The sequence below is a fragment of the Xenopus laevis genome, chromosome 5S (assembly GCF_017654675.1).
Source record: "Xenopus laevis strain J_2021 chromosome 5S, Xenopus_laevis_v10.1, whole genome shotgun sequence".
NCBI classification, from domain to species: domain Eukaryota; kingdom Metazoa; phylum Chordata; class Amphibia; order Anura; family Pipidae; genus Xenopus; species Xenopus laevis.
In genome coordinates this window covers 138,677,391-138,690,124 of record NC_054380.1, presented here as the reverse complement: position 1 = coordinate 138,690,124, position 12,734 = coordinate 138,677,391, and positions in this window count along the sequence as shown.

The following is a 12,734-nucleotide window of genomic DNA, read 5'->3' as shown; positions in this document are numbered from 1 at the left end:
ATACTCACTTAGTACCAATGATGGAGTTGAGGGAAAGTGGTCAGAGAAATATACAACTGCAGAGCAAATCACACACTGACACTCACCTGAGGACAAACTTCCCACATCATCTCCCCTAGATCTCACCTCCAGGGAAATCCTCGAATCCCTATCCACTATACCCCCAATCAGTCCTCCTATGTTGGAGCTCAGAACTTCAATTTCTAACTCAGCCTCTTTGTCTTACACTCCTAGAGTGGCACTAGAACAGGAGCTCATCTACATATATCATTTAGGGTGTCCCTGTTCCCCAACTTCATTAAGGGCCCAACTCCCTTATGGTGATTATCCACCCAGGTATCCAGGTTAAAAGTACTAGGACTTCTTAAACGAAATAGGAAGAAATAGGGGATTTCCCAAACCAGAAGGGGTGAAGAGCGAGAGCAAGACCTTGCATAACCCTGTTATGAGCTAAGGGGGCCCAGCCTGAAGGCCATTTAGGGGGAGATTTGGGGTGAGTGTTTATTTGTACCCTGGGTACCCCTGGAACTATAGCAGTGTGACTGTTACCCCAATGTTTCTATATCTCTGTAACCTTGTTATGAGCTAAGGGGACCAAGTCTGAAGGCCAGTTAGGGGGAGATTTGGGGGTGAGTGTTTATTTGTACCCCTGGGTACCCCTGGAACTATAGCAGTGTGACTGTTACCCCAATGTTTCTATATCTCTGTAACCTTGTTATGAGCTAAGGGGACCAAGTCTGAAGGCCAGTTAGGGGGAGATTTGGGGTGAGTGTTTATTTGTACCCTGGGTACCCCTGGAACTATAGCAGTGTGACTGTTACCCCAATGTTTCTATATCTCTGTAACCTTGTTATGAGCTAAGGGGACCAAGTCTGAAGGCCAGTTAGGGGGAGATTTGGGGTGAGTGTTTATTTGTACCCTGGGTACCCCTGGAACTATAGCAGTGTGACTGTTACCCCAATGTTTCTATATCTCTGTAACCTTGTTATGAGCTAAGGGGACCAAGTCTGAAGGCCAGTTAGGGGGAGATTTGGGGTGAGTGCTTATTTGTGCCCTGGGTACCCCTGGAACTATAGCAGTGTGACTGTTACCCCAATGTTTCTATATCTCTGTAACCTTGTTATGAGCTAAGGGGGCCCAGTCTGAAGGTCAGTTAGGGGGAGATTTGGGGTGAGTGCTTATTTGTGCCCTGGGTACCCCTGGAACTATAGCAGGGTGACACCCCAATGTTTCTATATATCTGTAACCTTGTTATGAGCTAAGGGGACCAAGTCTGAAGGCCAGTTAGGGGGAGATTTGGGGTGAGTGCTTATTTGTGCCCTGGGTACCCCTGGAACTATAGCAGGGTGACACCCCAATGTTTCTATATATCTGTAACCTTGTTATGAGCAAAGGGGGCCCAGCTTGAAGGCCAGTTAGAGGGAGATTTGGGGTGAGTGCTTATTTGTACCCTGGGTACCCCTGGAACTATAGCAGGGTGACACCCCAATGTTTCTATATATCTGTAACCTTGTTATGAGCAAAGGGGGCCCAGCTTGAAGGCCAGTTAGAGGGAGATTTGGGGTGAGTGCTTATTTGTACCCTGGAACTATAGCAGGGTGACTGTTACCCCATTTTTTCTATATATCTGTAACCTTGTTATGAGCTAAGGAGGCCCAGTCTGAAGGTCAGTTAGGGGGAGATTTGGGGTGAGTGCTTATTTGTACCCTGGGTACCCCTGGAACTATAGCAGGGTGACTGTTACCCCATTTTTTCTATATATCTGTAACCTTGTTATGAGCTAAGGAGGCCCAGTCTGAAGGTCAGTTAGGGGGAGATTTGGGGTGAGTGCTTATTTGTACCCTGGGTACCCCTGGAACTATAGCAGGGTGACTGTTACCCCAATGTTTCTATATATCTGTAACCTTGTTATGAGCTAAGGGGGCCCAGTCTGAAGGCCAGTTAGGGGGAGATTTGGGGTGAGTGCTTATTTGTACCCTGGGTACCCCTGGAACTATAGCAGGGTGACTGTTACCCCAATGTTTCTATATATCTGTAACCTTGTTATGAGCTAAGGGGGCCCAGTCTGAAGGCCAGTTAGGGGGAGATTTGGGGTGAGTGGTTATTTGTGCCCTGAGATATTTCACACAAATTCTAAATTACTGAGGGATGTTTTAAAGTTGTAGTACCTTATATCTTAGAAAATAGAAAACCAGTTTAGAGCCCAACAGGTGTCTGAAGATATTTTCATACCTTGGTGTTTATTGCGCAATGGGACACTTAAAAAATGATTTAAGTTAAATATATCCATCACAGGAGGCTTTACTCACCGGTATCTTGGATGCTCAGCAGTGCGCATCAAGACAGAATGTAGTTGATGATGAGCAACAATATTTGTATTAATGTATTTGGTCTGGTAAATATTAGAGCGAGCGCCAATGTTTTGGTCTCTGATTCACTGATTACATTAATGATACAGCCATCAAATAGGGAAAGAAATGAAAATGACTCAATCTGCACTTGTAGTGGTCTTTGAGAAGGGATATATCTTATAGCAGCTTGCGGCATTTAATGGAATAAAAAGCTATTGATCTGACTTAGTCCTGCTTTGCTAGTTTTTCTGAAGATGTTCTGATTTTCATCTGATTAACATGGTTCTGAAATAATATAATTGCTGTAAAAGTGCAAAGACAGCAAGGTATCACGTGCCAAGCACCAAATGGAGTGTTGTAAAGGTTGCTGCCACTCGATGCCTAACTGTCAGCTGCACAATTTGGCTGAAAAGCAACAAATTCCTGCTTTATGGCTGACGTTTCGGAGAAACCTTTTCCTGTTTTAGCACCCTAATGCTCCCATGCACAAAGAAATGCAAGAACTTTGGAAAAGCCGGATCCCCAACATCAAGATTAAACTAGGGTAGATTTATGAAATGTTGCAATATCTCAAATATCTCAATCTCAAGTGCAAAAGGTTCCTTTCCTGCAGATTGAAATTTATCAGATCTCCAGTATTTTTATGCCTAAATAACTTGGAAGGTCAGAGATCATGAGAACCATTCTAGCCAAAGGGCAGACCAGCATTTATTTTATTGACGTATTCTGCCAGTGACTTTCTTGGGAATCCTTGAGTGGGTGAGTAAATCCATTGGACAGAAGAGGATGGAAACGTTGTTTATATTGAGGAGAGTTTTTTTGGGTGTGTATTGTAAATATCTACAGCCCTGTTCCACTTGCTGATTAAAAAAAAACATCTTTCTAACCTGGGGAAGACTGATCAGAGATACTTGGTTCATTACTGCATTCCATCACAAGTCGAGATACTTGATTATATAAATACTTTAATACTGATGCCATTTATAGTCATTGATATTGAGATAAGAAAAGAAGCATGTGCTCAAACTTTAATTCATTTTAGGGATGCACCAGATTCATTATTTTGGATTCTACCGAACCCCCAAATCCGAATTTTTTACTCCCTTGTTTTGTGACAAAAAGTCACGTGATTTCCCTCCAGCCCCTATTTTGCATATGCAAATTAGGATTCGATTAAACCAGGCAGAAGGATTCGGTCAAATCAGAATACTGCTGAAAAAGGCAGAATCCTGGCGGATTCCCGAACGGAATCCTGGATTCGGTGCATCCCTAATGTTTTTTACTGTTTTTGCCTGAATTAGAGGAGACCAAAGCAGTTGGCTTAAAAAAACAAAACACAATAATACATAATATAAAATCATTTTTTGAATCTTAAACCTATTAAATTTATCTGCCAGCATTATTATTATTATTATTATTATTATTAACATGTATTTATATAGAGCCAACATATTACGTAGCACTATAAAGTAAATGTGATTATACAACTAAATCACATGAATTATATACATAGAACATATGGAGTTACATACATCACAATCAATACCGGTACAAATGGTGAGGAAGGCCCTATGCAAAAGAGCTTACACTCTAAAGGGAAGGGAGTAATACACAAGGTGTGGGAGTGGGCAAGATCGAATTAAGTGGGTGAGAAATGTGGTACTGTATGTGGTGTTGCGTTTGGTAGTTAAGCAGAGTGAGGGGAGGCTTCTCGAAAGAAGTGCGTTTTAAGAGATTTCTTGAAAGCAGAAAGGTTGGGAGAAAGTCGGTCAGACCGTGGGAGAGCGTTCCAGAGGAGGGTGCAGCCCTTGCAAAGTCTTGAATGCGAGCATGTGAGGAGGTAATGAGAGAAGAGTTGAGGAGCAGGTCAGTAGAGGAGCGTAGTATGTGGTTGGGTGAGTATATAGAGATGAGTTCAGATGTAGGGTGGGGCAGAGTTATGAAGCGCTTTGGATGTCAGGGTCATTAATTTGAATTTGATTCTGAAAGGTAATGGAAGCCAGTGCAGAGATTGATAGAATGGCGAGGCAGAGGAGGAGCGGTTGCTGAGGTGTATGAGCCTCGCAGCAATGTTCATTATGGACTGGAGAGCTGACAGTCTCTGGAGGGGAAGGCCAATTAAAAGAGAGTTACAGTAGTCTAGACGCGATATGATGAGAGAGTGAATAAGAATTTTGGCAGCATCTTGGGTGATAAATGATGGTATTTTGGATATGTTCCTTAGGTGGAAGTGACATGATTTAATAAGTGACTGGATATGAGGAGTGAATGACAGGGCAGAATCTAGGATAACCCAAAGGCACTGGGCCTGGGGAGAGGGGGTGATAGTGGAATTGTTAACTATGATGGATACTTACGGGATGTTACTGGTGTTAGTTGGAGGAAAGAGAACCATTTCAGTTTTAAAGAGGTTTAATTTAAGGTAATTTAAGGTTTATCTCTACATCCAGGTAGAGATAGTGGACAGGCAGGAGGAGACACGAGTTAGGAGTTCTGGGTTGAGATCAGGAGATGAGAGATAGATCTGAGTATCGTCAGCAAAGAGGTGGTAGTGGAAACCATACGAATTTATTAATTTGCCGAGGGAGGAAGTATAGAGGGAGAATAGTAATGGTCCCAGGACAGAGCCTTGAGGAACCCCAACAGAAAGAGGTAGGGGAGAAGATGATACTCCATTGTAGGAGACACTGAAGGAACGATTGGAGATGTAAGAAGAGAACCAGGACAGGGCTGTGTCACGAAGGCCAAGCGACTGGAGGGACTGGAGGAGGAGAGGGTGATCTACAGTGTCAAATGCGGCTGAGAGATCAAGTAGTATTAGTAGTGAGAAATGATTGTTGGCTTTAGCGGTTAAAAGGTCATTAGTTAGTCGAGTCAGGGCAGTTTGGGTGGAGGGTTGTAGCTTAAAACCAGATTGTAGGGGGTCCAGCAGGTTATTGTCAGAGAGGAATGAGGTAAGTCGGTTGTAGACTAGGCGCTCAAGATTGGAGGGATTGGAGGGATCAAGAGAGGGTTTTTTCAGAATGGGGGTGACAAGAGCATGTTTTAGTTGAGAAGGAAACAGTCCAGTTGAGAGCGAAAGATTAAATAGGTGAGTTAAGGCTTTGATTAGACAAGGATTGGTATTGCGGAGATGTTTGCATGCCATGACTTAACTGCAATCGTTTTTTAAAACTAAACCTTTGTACAGCCCAAGATGAAACATTCTGTTTTCCTACTGTAATGGCATGCCCCCATGTCACCCTGAAATTTGTATTACCGGTATAGGACCTGTTAACCAGAATGACTGGGACCTGGGGTTTTTCGCATAACAGATCTTTCCGTTTTTTGGATCTTCATACCTCAAGTCTACTAGAAAATCATTTAAACATGAAATAAAGCCAATAGGCTGGTTTTGCCTCCAATAAGGATTAATTATATCTTAGTTGGGATCAAGTACAAGCGACTGTTTTATTATTACACAGAAAAGGGAAATCATTTTTAAAAACGTGGATTATTTGGATAAAATGGAGTCTATTTCCTTTCTGGATTACTGGATTCCAGATGAAAAAGGAGGTTTTTGTCACCTTGGGGACTTTTGGAGATATTTATTCTTGCTTGCTGCCTTAAAACATGATACATCAGTTAAACAAATATAATTAGAAACCCTCCAAGCCCTTGCCTTCATTATGCATGCTTTTAATTTCCTTAAGTTCTATTAATTACCTGTCATTTATTTTCAGCTCCTGATAAGGTGAAATGATGTTTGCACATGTGTCTTCCAGAGAAGTCTAAATGGTAAGGTTAATTCCTCGATATAAATAGTTCTGCTGTATAAATAGTAATTGAGGTGATTGAGATACACGCAGAACATAAAATCTCTGGAGGGGAAGAAATGAAACACAAACTTTAGAGATCATCATCATCATCATCATCATCATCAATCTGCAATATGAAAGGGTGGGAGGCAATTAACTGAACGCTACTGATAATTGGGTTAACATTTCAGCAAATATAAATTAGGCACGCAAGTGTGTATAATCAGAATCATAAGTTTGCCACTGTCAATGAAAAGGGGATAAAAAAGGCTTATTGCAATGGGGAAATTGCAGGAGAATAACCCAGAACAGCCTCACCTGAAATGGACAAGGAAAGGCAACATCTTTTCTAGAAGGCTTTTTTTAAACTAATCCCTACCTTTAACTACAGCCCTTTTTCTTGAAAAGCTTCCCGGCAGCTAATACAGAAAACGATTATGTTATAAGAGGTTGGAGGGCAGCGTTTTAGTTGGAAAAACGATAGCAGTAAATTACACTATAGATTGAGGGGATTTACTTGTCCTTTAATTACAATGAAAGTCTGAGAAGTAGAGGACAGGGCCAAGCTTCTTGTGCATCAAACCAACATTCGCTCGATCAATCACCACTGGTTGTGGATTTTTTTAACAGAAAAGTATTCAAACCACCTTCAACCCCCTCTAAAGAATCAATCTTTTAAACCTCCCGAATAGGTAATTCCATAAACCAAACCCTTTCCTTCAGTCTCACTGGATGTTCAGCCCATAAATCACTTGTGAATTTGTTTTTTCTTTCGAATGTAGAGTTGCCCACTGGAGTTTTGTTTAACATTCATGCTTACTGGCTTATTATAGGGTTACAACAAATCCAGAACATTTGTGTTGAATCCGCCGCAGTCGATTTGGCCAAACACCAGACTAAATCAGTGGATAAAATATTGGCAAGGTCATCAGAGCACTTACTGTATAGGGCTAATTTATAAGGTAGAAACGCTAGAATTGACACAATTGTGCATGCAATTACACTATTAAGATAGATGCTTGCTCCCATACATGCCCTTATAAAACATATATCAAGGCCATATAATTTCTATGGGTGAGCACCATGCCTACGTCCAATAACACTAAGGGGCCCATTCACCAAGCTCGAGTGAAGGATTCGAAGTAAAAAAACTTCGAATTTCGAAGTGTTTTTTGGGCTACTTCAACCATCGAATGGGCTACTTCGACTATGACTTTGAATCGAAGGATTCGAACTAAAAATCGTTCGACTATTCGACTATTCGATAGTCGAAGTACTGTCTCTTTAAGAAAAAACTTCGACCCCCCTAGTTCGCCACCTAAAAGCTAACGAACCCAATGTTAGCCTATGGGGAAGGTCCACATAGGCTTGGCTAACTTTTTGGTCGAAGGATAATCCTTCGATCTTTGGATTAAAATCCTTCGAATCATTCGATTTGGAGGATTTCATTGTTTGATCGAACGATTATTCCTTCGATCGTTCGATCGATCTTTTTGCGCAAAAATCCTTCGACTGCGATATTCGAAGTCGAAGGATTTTCATCCCCAGTCGAATATCGAGGGTTAATTAACTCTCGATATTCGACCCTTGATGAATTTGCCCCTAAGTAAATAATTAAATAGATAAGCAAGGTTACTCACTTAGTAGTGAAAAATAAACTCATATTATACCACATGGCAGCTTGTTTCCCCTTGTCTGCATACCTCATGTTTGCCACTCACTCCTGACGCATTTCCCACAGGCCCGGATTTGTGGTGAGGCCACAAAGGGCCGATCCTATGGCAGCAACATTTTTGGGGCGGCATGCATCCTAAGGACCACTGGGTGCTCCGGTAATGAGAGTGCGCAGGTGCGTGCACAAGGGATTTTGCGTGTAACAGCCAGCGCTAGGACCATGCAGCCACAAGAAGGTGTGCGCGCAAGAGAAATGTCCGGCGAATGGGCCACCCGCCGCTTGCTCAAATCCGGCCCTGGTTTCCCACTATTGGGTGCTTCATCTGATTGATTGAGTCTAATTTGATTCGAATTCGATTCAAATTTTCGGGTCAGTACTATTAGTTCGAGTTTTAGACATTTCAGTTTTTTCTTAAATAACCTCCCTTGTGAGTTGTGAGTATATTTGAATTTATTAGAGTCAAAAAAAAATTCACATAAACTCGAAATTCGACCTTTGATAAATCTGCCCATTTTCAAATGTGAAAATTGCCCACTGGAGTCTGTTGGGTCACTTTATCAAAGGCAAGTTTTGTTTAACATTCATACTGACTGGTTTATTATAGCGAGCGATACAACCAATCCATAACATTTGCGGTGAGTCGATTTGGCCAAACACCAGACTAAATCTGATGAAGCACCAAATGATGCGAAACGCGTTAGGAGGGAGTGACTCCTATACATGTCCATAGCAATTTGTAATGAGCACCAATATGGCCCATCACCCTGCTCTGATGAATTGGGTGTAACTGTGAATAGGGAACTATTGGCACCAGTGTAAAGGAAGTAGCGTCAGGCACTGGCAGATCAAACTTCAAATAATTTTATTGGTATGACATGTTTCGGGCAAGGCCCTTTATCAAGTAATAACCACAGGGAATAGGGAACTATTGGCACCCTGAACCCGGCAGAAAATATGGCTGCACCCGTGTTGGTTCATCATACATGTGCGTCCATAGGGAGAAAATGTGCACTTTGCATATACCACTCAAGCTCTCATAAAGTGAATATCTCTCAGCCATTAACCCAAGTAGCTTATCTTACTAAAAACACTTCTAGTTTATTCCTGCCGATTAGTATCATAGAGCCGTGCAGGCGGCATAATCACCGTGTTTATTGACCCACCAAGAATTACGTTCTCACACTCACACATTCAGGCCTCATATTAGATTCCTGTGGTGCGTTCATCAGACCGGCGGATACAACATGGCTTATCTCTCATACCACAAGAAAAACAAAAAGGAAGACTAGAAACTCATGAAATATTTCACTAGTCTTACACAGCCGGGAGCCTTATTAAGTGGGTGAATAGGAATGAGGGATGACTGTAGACATAAATAACCTGTAATAAAACTGAAAGCACCTAGAGTGAGTCTGAGAGGAACAAAGGAAGAGCACAGACATGGCTGAATCTTAAATATAACATATTAGCTGTCCATTTCATATAACAACATTGGGCCAAAGTTAATATAAGTGGCCATGGAAGGCTCGGGGCAGAGCACCTGGGCCTCCTTGTTCACCTGGTGAGTTAGAAAGAGGGCACAGGACTACTAAGTAGGAAGAGTATGGACCACACCTGAAAGGGAAGACACTGATCCATGTCTTCTCCCAGAAGAATGTTAATAAGTTAATGTTAACATAAAAGAGCCACTGAGTCTACAAAACAAGCCATGGTATGGCAATCTGATTTTTTCTCAATTTTAGCTTCTTATGGGCTCACACATAGGCAGAGTTCCAGTGAATTTAATCAGAGCTGCTCGTTATCACTTACAATTGCAGTTCTGAGCCTTATTCTTCTCTAAGAATTGTACCATTGCCTATTCATTATGGGAATACGTGGCTTCTGTTTCATGCGTCTACCAGGCCTGGATCTGGTTCCACTTTCCTGGTGCCACAGACAGGGCCGCCATCAGGGGGGGACAAGCCCGGGCATGAAGGGGGGCCCTGCAGCGCTGCATTTTTTGAAGAGCCAGGCCCCCCTTACGAGCGCCCGAGCTGTACGTCTTGCCTCTGCGTTGCCGAATGCGGAAGTGCCGAAAAGCCGGAGCCGATGCGCCGAAAAGACCCGAAGTCACGAAGAAAAGCTGAAGTCCCGAAGCACCGAAAAGACCCGAAGTCAGGACACTGCCGAAGCCGAAGTCCTGAAGCAGCGCAAAGACCCGAAGTCATGAAAACAGCCGAAATTGAAGTCCTGAAGCGGTGAAAAGACCCGAAGTCACAAAAGGAGGCGAAGTTGAAGTCCTGAAGCCTTGAGTTCAATTCTACTGAACACCAGTTTGTGTGTTTTGTTTTTTTAATCCCCTGGCCACAAATGTATTATTTTAATATTCTATAGGCCCCTGACACCAATCTTTTTTTAAAACATTTTTTTTGGGGCCCCAATTTTCTTAACTTGTAAGGGGGCCCTGCCACCAGTTTTTTTTTAATTTTTTTTTGGGGCCCCAATTTGTTTTTAACTTATAAGGGGGCCCCTGCCACCAATGTTTTTGTTTTTTTCAAATTTTTTTGGGGGCCCCAATTTGTTTTTAACTTATAAGGGGGCCCCTGCCACCAATGTTTTTTTAAAAAAACATTTTTTTTTAAATACATTTTTTTTGGGGCCCCAATTTTTTATAAGGGGGCCCTGACCATCAATAGCTTTTTATAACTTGTGTGTGTGGGGGGGGGTTACTTTTTTAGCGCTGATGTCTGTGTGGTCATTTAACTGCGATGTGGAGTGGGCGGGATATGGGGTGGAGCTTGGTCTTCAGTGTGGGCGGGGCCCCAAAAATTTTGTTGTACGGGGCCCCATGATTTCTAATGGCGGCCCTGGCCACAGAGCAAACAAATGCCTGTAGCCATCAGCAAAAAAAAGCTGTATTACTTAAGGGTGGGGCTACCCCACTGGGACCCCCAAGAGCAAAGAACTGTGTTTCTCTTGAAACCTACGGCAGCTTTACATCCACAAGAGGCATGTAGTTGGCAACGTGGGTTTCCCAGGGAATGGCTCTTAGTTTGTGCAATAGAAAACCGAGCCTGGTTAGGGTAAGAAGGGCTAAATGGAGCCAAAAAAGCCCTTCCCAAGAAATTACATGCAAAGTGAAGCCTTCTGAAATCATAAGGTATTTACTTGTCTCATGCCATACACACAGCATTGCCTAGATACCAAAAATTTGAGTTTTAATTTTCCCATAAGGCATCATGGGTGGAGACATGCAAATCACTCCTTTATGTCCCTTTGGCCAACCCCGCATCCAGAACCGCTGGTTTGTAGCACATGTAACACGTTTTTGGACACCCCAAGAACATTTTTCATGCTTGTGTTGCTCCCCAACTCTTTTTTCTTCTGAATTTTGCTCACAGGTTCAAAAGGTTGGGGATCCCTGGTCTAATGGTTCAGAGCCGTATATCCAAACTTGCAGCCTGTTTCCATCTTGTTAGATCTCATCAGTGCAAGATATTGGAACATGGCATCTGATGGGGTGGGAGTGATTTGCATGTCTCTGCCCATGATGCCTTATGGGAGAATTAAAACTCAATTTTGGTATTTAGGCAGTGCTACTGTATGTATGTATGGCATGAGGCAAGTAAATACCTTCTGATTTCAGAAGGCTTCAATTTGAATGTCATTTCTTTATGTGTCATTAAAAAGTGCAAGTTAGGGATTGCCTGGGGCCACAAGGCTCTGGGCCCTGGTACTTACTGCTTATCTATGGCAGGAGTTGAGGTCAAGGCTTTCTTATTCCTGAATGTGCCTAAATCAACACTCAACACAACTTGCAACACTAACCCAGCCTGTGCCTATAGGATTCATCAGTGCAGCTTATTGAGTTTTAGTTAGAGAAGAGCCGAAGGCCACGGGGTTTATTATCACTGGCTATTCCTTGTTGTACACTGGAAACCTTTCCAGCCACAGGTAACACAACCGCGGGTATAATAAAGTGCTGCCCTTCTGCATAATTTACTTTGTGCAGCCTAATAGTACCAGAGAAGCCATAAGTAGTAATGGGCGAATTTGCGCTGTTTTGCTTCGCCGAAAAATTTGCGAATTTCCTGCGAAATGGCGAAAAATTCGCCTGTGAATTTTCTCCATCGAATTTTTGCGTCCGTTTCACAAATTTATTCGCTGGCGGCAAATCGCGCAAATTCGCACCTGTCGAATCACTAGCTATAAGCAATTTGACTATCTGCACAATCAACACAATATTTCCTAATGAATCCCCTGCACTTTATGGACTGTAAAAATAAGGAAAACCATTTAATATTAATATAGGAAACCAAATAGCCAGTAAAGTAAATGCTCTGCATAGGCAGAAGGTGACCTTTTTCTTTGTAAAGGCTAAATAGTCGGTTACAGTGTAAGGGCTCTTACTCATGAGCGTTTTTACCTGCGCTCCCCTGCGTTCCGTTTTTCGGCGTTCAGCCGCAGGGGAGCGCAGGAATAGACGCATTTCATTATTTCAAATGGGGCTGTACTCACACAGGCGCATGTAGGCACCGAACGCAGGTTGAGAAGCAACATGCTGCATTTTTCCTGCGTTCGGCACCTACACGCACCTGTGTGAGTACAGCCCCATTTGAAATAATGAAATGCGTCTATTCCTGCGCTCCCCTGCGGCTGAACGCCGAAAAATTGAACACAGGGGAGCGCAGGTAAAAACGCTCATGAGTAAGAGCCCTTAGTGACAACATCACAGACTGGTACCATCATGTATTGTGGACAACGAAATGTCGCTGACGCTGATTAAAGTCTATGGGCGTCAAAAAATGTTGTCGTGAGGCAAATTTTTTTGACGCCCGTCTTTTTTTATTCGCACAACGCCATACAAGTCTATGGGCGTCATTTCTGTGGCGAAACAAGGTGAAAAAATTCGCCCATCCCTACACTGAATCA